The sequence below is a fragment of the Petaurus breviceps genome, unplaced genomic scaffold, assembly GCF_028583685.1.
Source record: "Petaurus breviceps papuanus isolate PSGF00001 unplaced genomic scaffold, PetGlider_PUasm1.0 99, whole genome shotgun sequence".
Classification (NCBI taxonomy): Eukaryota; Metazoa; Chordata; class Mammalia; order Diprotodontia; family Petauridae; genus Petaurus; species Petaurus breviceps.
The window spans coordinates 5876632-5890850 of NW_027187465.1; the positions used below are offsets into that span (position 1 = coordinate 5876632).

The following is a 14219-nucleotide window of genomic DNA, read 5'->3' on the forward strand; positions in this document are numbered from 1 at the left end:
TTCCTTACACCAACTAGAACTCTTTTCCCCCTGCTTCCTTCCCCTGAGACTAACAACCCCATGGTATAATTTTAGGGAAAACACCTTGTGATCTTAATTAGTTATACAAATAGAGATAATTATTACGATATAGTGGGGGAGAATATTGAATATTGAACAAATCTCAGCTCTGCTGCTTATCATAAATGGAACTCTGGGAATGTCATATAATTTCCCTGGGTGTTAATTCTTTCAGAGGTAAAAGGAGTATTCTGAATTAGTTGATGCCCAGGGTTCCTTCTAGCTCTAGATTCCAAGAGATCCCATAGCTAGAGCTACAGTCATAAATTTGGAGGCACAAGACTTGGACATGAATCATAGTTCTTCTTCTTCATTGCCAACTCCCCTCCCTTTTCTGGAACATCTTTTCCCTGAATAGGAGAAAGTTGAACTAGAAACTCTTTGACTCTTTTTGCCTCTGTTCTAAGGCTCTTCCCAGATCTGACATTCTCTGTTCAAACTTTCTTCTCAACGTGATGTAATGGAAATGCAAATTTAAAGATCTTCCCTGCCCCTAGGCTAAAGTGCACCTGGAGCCTGGGGTGGGAGGCTTGTTTTTCAGTAGATACTTTTTGATTGGCCAGTGGGTCCAAAAGGTTGTTACATTCTCTGAGCCAGGAGAATGCTATATAAACCTTGATGTGCAGCTTTGTTTTGGGGCTCACTTTGAGAAGTGTTCTGTGATTTGATATGGATTCTGGGAAGCCATTGTCCAGAGTCCCCCCGGCTTTGAAAAACCCAGATGTTGATTTGGTATGGATGTAATGGTTGGACAATTTGGAAATCTGTCTACTTGATCTGTTTCTCTGACTTGATAATTCTGTCTGTGTATTCTGAAGTTCAGAGTGCTGACCTTTTCCCCCTGAACTAGGTAAACGATATATGTCTGACTGATTAAAGTAAGCTTGTTAATCCATTTTGAGTTGCTTTCCTTTATCAAAGCAGATCCAAGAACCTGTATTGGCAGCAATCCCTGAGGACGCTTGGGGTGCCTGCTGCTACACCTGGATATCCAAAAATAAAAAAATAAAACAAATTGACTGGCATTTTAAAGTTCCTACTATGTGACAGACCCTGTATTGGGTTGTTGTTTGCCTTTCCTACTTGAAGAGGACCAGTGATATCACAATGTCAAGCTATGGTGTGTTCGACTGTGGCTGATCCGACCAATACAAGCTCAGAATTCTCTACCACAGGTAGGGCATAAATATTCCATATGAACGTTTGGAATGGAGATGTTTCTAAATTTCTGCATCTCACATTTCTTTTGAGCTGTTTCAATTCTGCTTTGCTCATAGAGCATAGCACCTTCTCTGATGTGGGCACACCATGCTAGGTGGTCCTGTGTCAGTGTCTCCAATGTCACACAATCGATTCCAAAGTTCTTCTGAGAGACCCTGAGAGTGTCCTTGCATCACTTCTGACCTTCATGTGAGGACTTGCCTTCCATGAGTTCTTAACAAAATAGATTTTTAGGCAAATAGAAGCTTGGCATTCAAACAATGTGCCCAGCCCATTGGAGTTACGTTCTCTGAAGCAGAGTTTGAATGCTTGGCAGTTTAGTTCAAGTGAGAACCTCAATGTCTGGTGCCTTATCCTGCCAGGTGATCTTCAGAATCTTCCTAAGACAATTCAAATGGAAGCGATTCAGCTTCCTGGCCTGGCGCTGGCAGACTGTCCAGGTTTCACAAGCATATGACAATGAGGTTAACATGACAGCTTTGTAGACCTTAAGTTGGTCTAATACCTCTTCTCTCCCACACTTTCCTTCAGATTCTCCCAGCCAGCTCTGGCAATGTGTGCACCAACCTCATCGTCTATGTGGACATCCATGGAAAGTGTACAAGGTAAGTGAACTTATCCATAGCGTTCAGAACTTCCCCATTTGCTGTACGTGATGGTTCCATTTTTGGATGGTGTGGTGGTGACTGATGGAGCACTTGTGTTTTCTTGGTGTTAATTGTAAGATCAAAATTAGCACAAGGGTCTAGGTATTGTTCTAGGTGCTAAAAAATGAAATAATCCCTGCCCTCAAGGAGATTACCTTCTTTGGGGCAAGTCAGCAATTATAATAGAGAAATACAAGACAGAGTGGAGAGGCAGCTCTTTCCTCAGTTCCCAGTCTTTTCCCCAAATGCTCCTCAGCCCCTAGACAATTCCCAGCAGCCCCCTTTCAGCCCCTCTAGAGCCACCATGCTATCATGGTACGCCATTTGGTTTCTGCATTTAGAAACATCCTCCCTGTGATCTTCACTACAGCACCATAAGGCAGGAGGAGACCACTTTTCACAGAGGAGACCACCGAGGCTCTGGGAGGGCAAGTGAATTTTCAAATTCCCAAACTTCCAAGAAGTAGGAACAGACACTGCTGGCTCCTTTCCCTGGGCTGGGCTGCTCATGCAATGATGCTGAACCAAAAATAAATAGCAAGAGGACAGAGGTGGTATCATCCTGGGGATTCATAATCAGAATATTTGAGCAGCTGCCTCAGAGGCAGTTGGATGGACCAATGAAGAGAGCAATGGACCTGGAATCAGTGGGACCCCAGTTCAAATCCAGCCTCATACTCTTACTAGCAGTGTGACCCTGGGCAAGTCACTTAACCTCTATCTGACTCAATTTTTTTCAACTGTAAAATGGAGAGAATAATAGCATTTGCCTCTTCCTTTTGAGGATAAAATGAATTAGCATACTTACTAGTTAACATCCAAACTTAAGCATAGTTTCTGGATCATAGTATGCATTTCATCTCTCCCAATTTCTAGTCTGGGATCGGTCTTACAGTGCTTACTAAATGCCTGTTGATTGAGTAGAATCCCACACTCAATAGTTTCCTATTATCTCTAAGATTATAAAACATATATCACTATGATTTTTCAACAGGAAATCCTCTGTTTAGGTTTTCAAACCTTACACAGCCTGGCCCCATCCTAGCTTTGTGGTCTTTGGCGATATTACTGCCCCTCCCTTCTGTGATCCAACCAGACTGGCCTTTTCTCTGGTCCTCACACACAACCCTCCTTTTGCCCACTTTGAACTGGCTGCCCCCATGACTGGAATGTCCTCTCTCCTTATTGGCATCTCATGTTCCTCTTTTCCATTAAGACATAATCCAGGCACCATTATGAAATGACTTCTTTCCAAATCCAACCAACTGTTAGGCCCTCCTGTCTTGCCAAACAACTTGTCTTTAACCACTTCTTACATATTTATATTTGTTAACTTTACATTTATGCTACATTTAGTTTTATATGTACCTATTGTCTGCCCTATTAAACGTTAGCTCCTTGTGAGCAGAAAACGCTCCATTCTTTGCACTTCTATCCCCAGGGCCTGGAGCACAGCAGAACTTAATGAAAACTCACTGACTGATGGATTGTCAGAAGTGGAAGAAATCTGAGACATCAGAAAACCATCAAAGCATTCTAGATCTAGAGTTGGATGAAGCCTAGAACCTGTCAAATCCACTCTCTTTATTTTACTGATGAGGAAACTGAGGTCCAGGATGTCACCCTGAGACACCGACAGACCCACAGGCAAGGTCGGAAATAGGATTTTAACCCAGGTCCTTTGGGTACTACACTGCCACTCTCATTTTATCCAATTCTTTTTTTTAAAATATAGGATGATTTGTAGTGAATCATTATCAAAACCCAGAATTAGAACTAGTACCCAAGTGTCCCGCATGCCAAACCAAGACAGTTCCATTACACCAGGCTGTTTTTGTTTTTGTTTTTTTTGCATTTTGGAGGGCAATTTGGGGTTAAGTGGCTTGCCCAAGGTCACATGGCTAGTTTTTGTTTTGAGTGTCTGAGGCCAGATTTGAACTCAGGTCTTCCTTACTCCAGGGCCGCTGCTCTATTCTATGCCAGCTAGACGCCCCAAGGCTAACTTTCATTGTGGATCAGAAGTGGACTCTGGCTGTGCTTCATGCCACCCTGTACCCCTTCGGTCCAGCCCAGCTTTGTAGGGAGTTACTGGAGAATGACTTCCTGTACCCTTAGAGCTTCCCCCTCTGCTGGTTCCCTGCCTGGGGCAGGGGTTGAACTCAGACTGGAAGGTCTCTCCACATAGCTGCCACAATGTCCATGGAGTGTGACCAACTTCAGGGAATTAATGACTGATCTTTGGTGAGCTGTTTAATTTGGGGTTGATCTATTGGGAAAGTTTACACGTGCTCACATCCCCAGAAAATAAAGCCCAGGGTCCCCATTTTAACAAAAATTTGGTTTCCTTGCAATTTGGCCTTTTCTCCTTCTCCACATGAGCTGAATGATATCTTTGTTTAATTACACAGACTACTAGAGGATTCTGGGATGCCCAAGGGAGACAAGTTCCCCTTCTTTCCCACTTCCTCCTGGCTCTCTGCTCCTCCACTCCCTCCCCCTCATCCCCATGAACAACCCATGATAAGGATGTAGTGGAAAGAACATTGAATTTAAAAGAACTGATTGGATATTCTGCCTCCAGCTATGATATCTGGGAGTTGCTGGGCAAATTACTTCTGCCTCTCTGGGCCTCAGTTTCTACATCTGTATCTAAGAGAAGGTATTTCTACCTCCTAACTCATTTGAATTGGACTGAGTCAATCAAACAAAAATGTAAACTGTATGTGAACCAGTCTTTAATCTGTTGGAGAGGAATAAAGTGAGTTGATCATTGGAAAAAGGCAGATGAAACCAGACAAGAACTATCTCTGATTGGTCCAAAGAATCAGACTTGTCCTTGGGGCTATGGATAATACCATAAGCCCAGTTAGAGTGGCTTGTTCCTGAATGCTGAGAGAGAATCACTTGATTGATGTTAGGAGGGAGGGAGCTTTCCGTTCTCCCCTACTCCTTCTGTAGGAAACCAGAGTGGCCTGGGAGAACAGCATCAGCATTGGTCAATGACAGCACAGGTCAATCTGTGGAGAGATAGTCAAGCTAGGACAGAGCTCTGGGAGTGAGACAGCAGACAGGAGCTGCAGTTCTAGGCTGGACAGAGGCTCCAGGTCTCAGACAGCTCCATCAAAGCTGACCTTCTTCATGAGGGCTTCCAGTAATCAGGAACTGGGACCTTCTTCTGTGGTCATGTATGCTCTCTACAAGTATATCTCTGTGTGTATGGAATATTGCACTTTACATTTGAGCCCTCTCCTCTGAGAGACCCAGTGTGTGAGGGGGGAGACCATGCCTCCAACTTGGGAGAGATATTTGGTACTCACTGCTGCTTCTCAGCAGATCCCTTTTCTAAAAGCTAATGGAGGTCACATTATTGGGATCTCTATTGAGAATCACACCAAGGAGATCTCAGGAGTTATAGTACAGATCTGACCATGTAGCCTCTTTCCTGATCCCACCCACCATTTTATACAGCTACCCTGGCTTCTTGTCTCCTTCAGGATCAAATAGAAAATGCTCCCTTTGGCATTCAATTCTTCAAAACCCACATCTCTGCCATTTTTCCAGTCTTGTTATACTTTCTTCCTAACCCCTACTCTGCAAGCTGTTGACATTAATCCCCTTGCTCCTCCTCACACAGGACTCTATCTCTCCACTCCATGCTTTTCCTTTGAAGGGAAAAGCCACCTCTTGGCTTCCCTTGTTGTTGTTCAGTCGTCCCTGACTCTTTGTGTCTCCATTTGGGGTTTTCTTGTCAAATATACCAGAGTGGTTGGCCATTTCCTTCTCCAGCTCATTTTACAGATGAGGAAACTGAGGCAAACAGGATAAGTGACTTGCCCAGGGTCACATCATTAGTAAGGGTCTGAGGCCAGATTTGAACTCAGCAAGAGGAAGCCAGGCTTGGGACTCTATGGTGCCACCTGACTTCCCTAGCTTCCTTAGAGTCCCAGTTAAAAGAATGCTTTCTATAGGAATCTTTCCCAGTCTTCTTTAACTGATGATCATCTCCTATCTCTCCTGTCTGGTTTATTTGTACTTGGCTGTTAGCACGTTGTCTCCCCCATTACACTGTCAGCTTCTTGAGATCAGGGACTGTCCTTTTGCCTTTCCCTGTATCTCCAGGGCTTACTTAGCACAGTGCTTGGCACATGATAAGGGTTAACAAATGCTTATTGGCTGACCCTTGTTATTTGTCCCTCCTTATGAGATTGTAGGGTGATGTCTTGACTCCAGTGTGAATTGGATTTAAGTGAGGCAGTTGCACCAAGTCATCAGCCTCACTATTCCAGAGTCATCTAAATCCAGTGGCAGGGCAAAACTCAGCAGATGGCCTCGGCATCTTCGATGTCTAACCATGCTCTGAGCCACCTTCATGGCCATTGGAACACATAGTTCTCATCTCCCCATTCCACTGGGGGAAGTCTTCGCGTGCTCGGGATAGACACCCCTCTAGCTCTCCGATGGGTTTGTGCGAAGACAATTTACTGGGATGTGGTTGCTGTGTGTGCTCCAGCTCTTGGAGCCACAAGTGAGAGTTGGGTGGCGGGTGAACACCAAAGGTGGGTGAGCAGCCCAGAAAAGGATTGAGAAACCCTCCCCCCAGAGGTGCTGGACCTCCCCAAAGGAGGTCCATACTCCCTGCCCTAGAAACCCCAACCCTAAGGCTTAGGAGCCTGGGAGAAGTAGTCATTGCCTTGTGGAGATCAAATTCCCAATGCCTATGTGAGCTGCAGAAATGGCCCCAGAGGGCATGTTAAATGTAAAATGAGGATAATCACGCTTTTACTACCTACCTCACAGGGCCCTGGCAGAGGGAGCTATATATCACAGCTCACCCCTCCTATCTCCCCTAATTCCTGAAGCTAACGATTATAGGAAGGAAGGGAGCACATTCTTGGTAATATCAATCTAGAATCTTAAGGTTTGGTCTAATTCCCATCTCTGACATTTCCTACCTGAAAGAAATTTGGGTAAACCATATAACCTCCATGGACTCCAGTTTACCTATCTGTAAAACATGGTGGTTTAGACTGATTACCTTTGAGAGCCTCCACTTTCCCCATCAAATTTATCAGTTGAGACAGACAAGGCTACTCACATTTCAAATAATGGTCGAGATGGAATAGACCTTATAGATCACTGAACCCTCAAGACGTTCTTTGTACCAGAAGAAACTGAGACCAAGAGAAGCCAAGTGATATGGCCAAGGTCACACAACAAATGAAGGTCAAAGTTGACACTGAAACCTCAGCTGATTGGCTTGCTAATCAGGACTCTCTCCTGCTCTTCCTTGACTTGTGTGTGTGTGTGTTTAAGCTGAGAATTTTTTTTAGTTAGCAGAAGTATCTGAACACAGCTCCACTCTTGATAAACATACTTACCTGTGACTCTGATGATAATATTTTATGATCAGTTGAGAGGGCACTCCTGATCTTTAAAATAAAAATTAATACTGTGGCTAGGATTCTTCCATGAGAAAATACCTTGTTGTTAATGTCTGAAGCACTTTCTGTGAATCCCAGACAGAGTATTGTCTGTATCTCCCTCCTCCTTGCACCTCTCCTCCCCCCACTCATTCTGCTCAACTTGAAAGAACCAGGTTGCCTCTGGAGAATTTCCTTCAGTGACTTTAATTCCCTGGGTTGCTTCATCAGCATAAATAATTCTCTTTCTTTCGCTCCCTGACCCAGTCTACTAAGCAGAGGAGAAGTGTTGTTCATTTACAGTTTCCAAAGCTGCCACTAACTTCTGGTGCGACCTTGGGTAAGTCACTTTCCATCAATGGGCTGGTGTTTTCTCCTCTGTAAAAACAGGCTGTTGGACTGGATAAGTCGTCCCAGGTCTAACAATCTGTGGATATATGAAAGTTGTCCTTGATTCCTTTGGTGGTAACTTTGGTAATATATTCTGAATGTCACCCTTCTGAGGGCAGGTGAGAAAATCATAGAAGTGCAGGATATTATATATTATATTATAATCCCAGTATATTATATTATAAAATAACAGTATCTGTATCAGTCCATCAACTAGCATTTATTAAGCCCTTGCTGTGTGCCAGGCACTGCCATCAGGCCATAAGGATTAAGTCAAAGGGCCTCAGTGGAGGACCTAGAGGGACACATGTGACTTGAGACCTCAGGCTCCTCACCACTGCACTGTATAAGCTAGAGCTTTTAGGAAAGGGGGATATTTAGTCTAGTCCTGGGCCTGGAGTCAGGAAGACCATATACTTCATATACTATGGAGCTGTATGACTCTGGGCAAGTCACCGAACCTTTCTCTGCCTGTTTTTCCATCTGTAAAAAGAGGATAATGATAGCATTGAGGCTTTCATGAGGACCAAATGAGACCTATTTATAAATACCCTTTTGAACCTTGTTATATAAATGCCAGCTGTTGTGGTGGTGGTGGTTAGTATGATTGTTATCAGAGAAAGGTGGAATCATAAGGGACCTTAAAACAGATCTAGGAGCCTCAGGATAAAAGATGTCAGAGGTAGAAGAGATTTCAGAGCATGGAATGAAGTGGGAGGGGCCTTATAACAGGGGATGTCAGGGCTTGGAAGGGCCTCAGAACAGGGGATGTCAGGGCTGGGAGGGGCCTCAGAACAAGGGGTGTCAGGGCTGGGAGGGGCCTCAGAACAAGGGGTGTCAGGGCTGGGCGGGGCCTCAGAACAAGGGGTGTCAGGCATGGGAGGGGCCTCAGAACAGGGGGTGTCAGGGCTGGGAAGGGCTTAGAACATGGGATGTCAAGAGTTGGGAGGAGGACTTAGAATAAGGAATGTCAGAGGTGGAGTCTTAGAATAGTAAAAGTCAGAGCTGGAAAAGGGGGGAGGCAACTTGGAACAGGGAATGTCTTCATCAGGTGAAACTTTAGAGCACAGAATATCAGAGCTGGAAGACACTTTAGAATATACAGTGTAAGTCCTAGGAGGGATGTTAGAACACAGAATGTAAGGTGTGGGGGTGGGGCGGGGAGCCTGAGGCTCAAAGAGAGGCAGAAGTCTCCAGTCCTAGGAGACACAGGTCACATGGGACAGGCAGAATGCCCAGGCCAGTGCCCTCTGTTCTAAAGAAATTTTCTAGTCAGGTCTGCCTGATTCCACCGACTTTAGAATCTGGACATTTGCAGGGGTGGTATGTGTTTAACATCCAGCTTGGGGGTGGGAAAGCAGGGAATAAAATGTGTGCAAACACTTTTCAGTTTAATTGGCATCGTTAACATTTTCTCCATTACAATTTTTAGGTTTAGATAATCCACAGCACAGTAAATCCAGTCCTGGTTTGTAGCTTTCTACTGTTTCTGAGGTGTAAGATTTAACAGTAGAATCTCAGAAACCAATGGGAGCTGTCCCCAGCACTCTCCTGGCTGCTTCATCCTTTCTTCCACTAGAGATTTTTTCTGGGAATCTTTTGCAGCAGCTGCTATCAGAGGGAGCCCTTTCCCTGCAATTCTCCTTCCGGCCCCAGCATTCACATCATGTTACATCATGCTCTGCAGTCTAACATGCCCAGCCCTGGCAGCCTGTGACTGATGGGACATCGGTCAGGCCAGGACCCGGGACCCAATTTTCTAAAGAGCTTTGTTACAGAAACAAACAAGATGCCCTTTTTAACTTCTATTGATTGCTTGCTATAGAAAAAGCTCCACTCCTCCTTTAGCTGGTAGTTGTAATTAGTGGGTAGAATTACGTTTGGGCGGGAGGGTGGGAGGCTTAAGTGGAGAGGGGGAGGGGGATAGGCTGCGAGAGCATCTCAAGAGTTGACTCTTTTTGAAGAGGGAGGAAAGCAGGTAGAAAATGGACTGAGCTGAAAGTCAAGAGTCCCAGATTTTCAATTCTGACACTGTCCTGCATCTACTGTGCATGACTGTGTCCCTCCCCACTCTGGAGGTCTCAGGTTTTTCATGGAAAATCAACATATTGGCCAAGACAGATGCTAAGATCCCTCTCATCTTGGACATTCTGAATTCTAACGTCCTTCTGGCTTTCAAATTCTATGGTTTTATTAATCAGGGGATGGGGGTTGAGGAGAGTTTCAAAGATAATTGTGAAATCTGAATGAGATCCAGGGTGTGGGAACTCGGGACATGATGACTGGGGAAGGCTATTGTGTCTAAGCTGAGGCAGAAGGGAATAAAAGAGACTGGTTTCTTTCAGTGATCAGGAGAGTTTAAAGCAGGGGCTGTCAACATTTCGGTTTCATGACCCCTTTGGCAGTCTGGTGAAGACTATGGACCCCTTCTCAGACTCATATTTTTAAAATTCAGGAAACAAAATACAGAGAATTACAAAGACAACCCATTATGTTGATATCATTTCTATTTCCTCTCTCCCCATCTCTCTGTCTCTGTTTCTCTGTCTCTCTCTGTATGCCTCTCTCTCTCTCTCTCTCTCTCTCTCTCTCTCTCTCTCTCTCTCTCTCTCTCTCTCTCTCTCTCTCTCTCTCTCTCTCTCTCTCTCTCTCTCTCCTCTCTCTGTCTCTCTCTGTCTCTATCTCTCTCATTTGTCAGAACTTGGGGAGAATTGAACAGGACTTTAGAATATAGCATGATAATAATAACAAAAACAGTAAGAATGATAATAAAAAAAAACTTTATATGGTGTTTAAGGATTACAAAGTAACATAACAGCAATAACTATCATTTAAGGTGTGCAAAATTCACAAATTTCAACTTAGCCTCACAACGAACCTAGGCAGTTGGTGCTATTATTGTCCCCATTTTACAGATGAGGAAACTGAGGGACTGAGGGCAGTTAAGTGACTTGTCCAGGGTTACACCAGTTATCTGGCACAAGATTTGATTTCAGCTCTCTTTAATATGCCAACAAGCTGTCTCAGCGTTATAAAATGTCAGAGTGCTAGAGCTGGAAAGAGATTTTGGGCATAGAAGGTGAGAGCTGGAATGGGGCTTAGAGCACAGAAGGCCAGGGGCTCCCTGAAAGTTCATCTAGCCCCAGACCATTCCTCTTAGAAGTGAGGGAGGTGAGGCCCTCAGAGAAGAAGTGACTGGCCATGGCTTCCCAGGAGGTAGAAAGCCACCCCTACTTTCACTGTGGTGGTTCAGTGGGTACCAGCCTATGCTCCCAAATACATCATCTTGTGTTCTTCCTGCTGCTCCCCACATCCAGAAATCCCAGGGGGATTTGTGAGCTTGATGGCAGCCTTCCCAGCAGGGGGTCTTGGGAGACCTCTCACTGCCTTCCCACTGCTCCTGCCTCTCTTAAAAGAATAAAATCTAGCATGCTTTGAACTTCTCCTGGTGAAGAAGAAGCAAAGCCCTTTCCTCTTCTATTGATGAAAAAAGACTGGATCAGAACAAGTTTCTCCAGCCCGGGCGGAACCAACCAGAGTTCCTCTCCCCAGAAAGAAACTTCCTTCCCTCCCGCCCCTAATTCTCGGAATTGTCTTCTCATTCCTTGGCCTGTTCTAACGCTGTCTTTTGATTACAACATTGCTTTGAACAGACACTAATTGTACCCTGCATACAATGTGCATAATTGCACCTATTACATTTTGATTCATTTCCATATGTCAACACCACCATGAGGAGGGGACTGCTGGGGGAGGGGAAGGGGAAAAAAAAGGAGAGGTTTTATATATATATATATATATATATATATATATATATGTATATATATATATAATCGGTTATTTGCTAAAAAAAAAAAGCCCAAGCGCAGGACATGAGTGAAGTGTTCTTTGTTGAAATTGAAAATAAGATTATAAATAAAAGTCTTCTTCTGACATCCAGAAAATGGACAGTTTAAAATAAATTGCTACCGTTGATCCTGAAGATTGCTAGCTCTTCTCTGCCTTTTACATTAATGAGGCACCAATTCTCTTCAAGCCCCTCAAAGCAATATGTTCAAGAATGTCACGCCAGCCGCTTTCTCCTTAATAAAGCCTGACCCCCAGCACTCCCCCTGTACTGGAGACAGGGTCCTTCCCAGACGCACTTGGGATTTTAGGCTCCTTATGGGAAGAGAAGAGAGAAGAAGGGGGGAGGCGAGACAGGGGAGCCAGAGAGCTGAGCTTTAGCAGATCAGGGGAGGTGAGTCGTGCCCAGAATGGTCACATGAGGAAAGGATTCATCTGTGGCCTCTGACCACAAAGCTCAGATGGGGGGAAAACATCATCCCTTTCTTCTGGGAATCTCCTTGAGCTCACTGAGACTTTCTTCAGCATCTGGGTGAAATGGATAATTGTACTGTCATACTTGCTGACCCCGGAGACTGGAGCCCCTGGGAAGTGGGTTCACCCTCTACTAAGCTACAAAGGTGTTCTTCAATTGACTAGTGAGGTGTGATTGGGCAATTCAGCCTTGATTTTGGGCTGTGGGGTCCCCTCCACAATGAAGGAGCTACACTAGGCTGTCTTTAAGAGACTGCAATGACCTTGGTGTTCTGTATTCCAAGGTCCAGTCCAACTTCCACTTCCTCTGTTCTGGGGTCCTTCTAAGCTCCGATAGGCAAAGAACCATTAGAAATCGGCATCCTCTGTTCTAAATGTCTTCCAGTTTGTATAGCGGATGTGCTTGGATGTTCTCTGTTCCAAGACTCCTCTCAGATCTGGCAGTCTGCAGCCTAGGCTCCTTTCAGGCTTGGAGAATGGAGATTCTAAGGTCCCTGGGAACTCTGATGTTCTCTCTTCTCAGGCTTCTCTGAGACCTGTCCTCAAGTACCTTCTAGCGCTGACGTTTTCTGTCCCAAGCTGCCTTCTAGTTCTGATATTGTTTTGTTTTAAGACCTCCCATACTTTGACATCCTAAATACATGGTAGAGGGAGAAGTGGATATACATGTATGTATGCATGTGTGCATGCATGTGTATCAACACACATGTGCATGTATTATGTACATCTATATACATATACAATATACTTATACATGCATATTGTGAATATACATATACCTATATCCATATGTGCATGTGCATGTATACTTATGTATATACACATACACATGTATGAACACACATCCCTCTCCCTCTCTCTATATGTGTCCCTAACCTTAAATGCCTCTGACCTCTAACCCTAACATGTTTGCATGTATCTGCATGTGTATATGTGTATGGTTATATGTTTGTATGTATATATGCACATGTGTGTATACATATATGTGGGCACACATGTACATGCATATATATCCACACAGATCCTTCCCAGACTCTTTGCTTTAACTTTCTGTGTTCTATGCTTCCTTCCAGCCATGGAAGGATTTTTCTGGCCTTACTGCTTATTGTGGTGCCTGGCATACAGTAGGTGTTTGATAAATGCTTTTTGACTTGACTTGGGTTTAAATCTTCCCTTTTTCACTCAGCACTCAACCAAAATTAAAGACAAATAATGATGTGCAGAAGATGGTATCAAGGGGATGTGATGGAAAAGAGACACACAGACAGAAATGAAGCCATCCTTGTCCTCAGAGTTCATTCCCTAATGGTGTATATAACCTCCAATTCAATTCCACAAGTATTTATCAAAAGCCTATTATGCCCCAAATACTGCTTAAGGCATTGGGGAGAAGATAAAAATGAAACAGATCCTGTCCTCAGGGAGCTTACATTTAATATGAATAGAAAGTATACACACATACATAGTATATATAAGGTTTTATATATATATATATATATTATATTGCATATATATGTAGTATATACACTATATTGTGTATATAATATATAAGGCATATATAGTATATATACTATATTGTATACATAGTATGTATATGTATATATCTATATCTATCTATATATGAAGAAGAATGATACCAATAATGAATAGCATTTATATGGTGCTTTAAGGCTTGCAACACAATAGAACTGTAATAACTAGAATTTAAGGTTTACAGAATGTTTTACAAATATCAACTTATTTAGCCGGACAACAAACCCAGGAGGTAGATGGCATTATTGTCCCCGTTTTACAGAAGAGGAAACTGAGGCAACTTTCAGTCCTCCTTTTAATATATCTTTCTGGGCTAAGTAGGAAAGTCTTTATGTAGGAAGCAACATGAGCTGAACTCTGAAAAAAATCTAGGGATTCTGAGAGGTAGAGATGAATAGGGAGGTGATTTCATACATGAGGACAGCCTATAGGCACAGAGGTAGTCTATGGAGTGCTCTGTGAGGAAAAGTGCAAGAAGGTCAATATTTGAAAGATGGTAGTAAAGAGACAGGGCTCCCAGGACTGAGAAAGGATAAATATTGCTTGATTTCCAAAAAGAAGAGGGAAGAAGGGGGTAAGGAAGGGAAGAAGGAAGGAAGGAAGGAAGGAAGGAAGGAAGGAAGGAAGG

The 14219-nt window shown here is 43.7% G+C and overlaps 1 long non-coding RNA gene across 1 annotated transcript; it reads left to right on the forward strand.

Moving 5' to 3' along the window:
* Positions 1-540: 540 nt before the first annotated feature.
* On the forward strand, positions 541-4340 carry LOC138156312 (uncharacterized). The gene is made up of 3 exons (XR_011167123.1): positions 541-1235; positions 1813-1886; positions 3370-4340. It is a non-coding gene; the product is annotated as an uncharacterized lncRNA (long non-coding RNA).
* Positions 4341-14219: the final 9879 nt, after the last annotated feature.